The 2182-nt window shown below is 29.4% G+C and overlaps 1 long non-coding RNA gene across 1 annotated transcript; it reads left to right on the top strand.

The window, feature by feature from the left end:
- The first annotated feature begins 596 nt into the window (after nucleotides 1–596).
- On the top strand, nucleotides 597–1909 carry LOC109146911. Its single transcript, XR_002048528.1, has 3 exons — nucleotides 597–948; nucleotides 1027–1267; nucleotides 1354–1909. It is a non-coding gene; the product is annotated as an uncharacterized LOC109146911 (long non-coding RNA).
- The last annotated feature ends 273 nt before the right edge of the window (nucleotides 1910–2182 follow it).

Here is a 2182-nt window from a genome sequence, read left to right as displayed (position 1 = left end):
TAGAAAGTATAGGAGGACTTAAACCAACAAAAAACATGCTTGTTGATGAACAAGTAGCAATATTTTTGCATATTCTTGCTCACCATGTTAAAAATCGAGTCATTAGACAAAATTTTAGAAGATCGGGTGAGAACATTAGCCGAAGTTTTCATAAAGCTTTAAATGCACATATGCATTTACAAGGTCCCTTGTTTGCAAAACTCAAGCCTATCCCAAGTAACTCATCGGACAATCGGTGGAAGTGGTTTAAGGTATTTATAACTTTATGTAACTAGATTTTGTATATAATTAGGTGTATTTTTTTTTTGTTTTTAATTAAGTGTTTTTTGTTTGGATGGAATTAGCAACAGAAATGTTCAATGAATGGCAAGCATCTAGGAAACATTAGATTTTATTATGACTTCTAATATTTGTAGTAAAACATTGTTTGATTTGGTATTGTGAACTCTTTGCTATGATGTAATTCATGATTTTATTTGTAACTGTGAACTCTTTGCTAAGATATAATGAATGAATTTAATAACTTTCATGTTTGTTATAGATAACTCTCCTGCTATTTTAATGTCTTTATTAACTTTTTGTTACTGTAAAGAATTATGGCGACTAGTGACACAGGCAGTTCAAAAAACAAGTCACGGAGGTGGACCCATGAAGAAGATGTTGCCTTAGTTTGTTGTATGGTTAACCTCCATAATTTAGGAACAAAGAATGCTGATACTAGATTCAAAGGTGGGTATTTGAATGAGTTGGAGAGGATGCTAAAAGCTAAAATACCGACTTTGGACATAAAAGCTAAACCTCATATTGAGTCAAGGATAAGGACATTGAAAAAAGATTGGACCGTAGTACATGATCTTTTCACTAGTAATAACAGTGGCTTTGGATGGGATGAAGAAAGAAAGATGGTCACGATTGAAGACTATGTGCGGGATTCTTAATTATATAAGTGTAAGTATTTATATTTCATTCTAATTATGTGAAAATTTTAATTTACTTTATACTTATATGAAAACTTCATTTATTTAGACACACAGAGAAGCTGCTCAGTTCAGAAGGAAAAGTTTTCCTTTCTATCATGAATTTAGTTCTATCTATGCAAAAGATCGTGCAACATGGAGGGATGCACAAACTGGAGAAGATATTATTGAAGAAATGACTAATGAGGAAGGCATTGGTGGGATCAATCTAGCTAGTGAAGATGAAGATGTTGGTGATGAAGATATGCCAAATAGTAATATCAGATTTACCCAAGCTCACTCTTCATAAGGTAATATCATTATACTTATATGAATACTTTATTCTAATTATGTGAAAACTTTAATTTACTTTATAACCAATCTCAATCTTCATTAGGTAATAGGGCACGAAGTGAAGCAAATTCAGAATCATTGTCTAGTGGTGCAAGAAGAAAGAGGAAGAATAGTGATAGAGATGAACCAATTACTTCACAATCCTTTCACAGTACTGCAATGATGTTGAATGAAACATTGTTGATGGTTGGTGATAAACTAACTAAGAGCATTGGAACTCAATTAATTCTTCAAGAAAAAGTGCAACAGTTAGACGAAGAGTTAATTCAACTTGATGGATTATCAAACGAAGAATATTTGATGACTTTGATCAAACTTCCTGACCATCCAAATCAGATGCTTGTGTTTTTTAGCCTTCCACCAGATCGAAGATTGGGATGGGTGAGAGCTTTTCTTGCTACACATTGACTTTGTTGGTTGATGTGGATGTTGTACTATTAGTTAGTATCTTATGATGGTTTTTGTAAGTAAGTTTTTGATAAGCTTAACATTTTATTATGCGTGTGGTGTTGTAATATTTGTAATGTTTTTTGAATGTAAGCTTTTAATAAGCTTAACATTTTATTAAGTGTATGTTATTGTAATATTTGTAATATTTTGGATGTAAGCTTTTAATAAACTTAACATTTTATTAAACTTGTTATATTGTAAAATTAGTATTTGAAGATGTTTTGAATTTTACTTTTGAGAAACTTAACATTGTGTTACATTTGGTGTTGAGCTTGTTTAAGTAGGTTGTGTATTTTATTATTATTATTATTATTATTATTATTATTATTATTATTATTATTATTATTATTATTATTATTATTATTATTATTATTATTATTATTATTATTATTATTATTATTATTATTATTATTATTATTATT

The sequence above is a fragment of the Ipomoea nil genome, unplaced genomic scaffold, assembly GCF_001879475.1.
Source record: "Ipomoea nil cultivar Tokyo-kokei standard unplaced genomic scaffold, Asagao_1.1 scaffold1952, whole genome shotgun sequence".
Classification (NCBI taxonomy): domain Eukaryota; kingdom Viridiplantae; phylum Streptophyta; class Magnoliopsida; order Solanales; family Convolvulaceae; genus Ipomoea; species Ipomoea nil.
The sequence above is the reverse complement of the archived record's forward strand: the minus strand, read 5'-3'. Positions and strand labels throughout refer to the sequence as shown.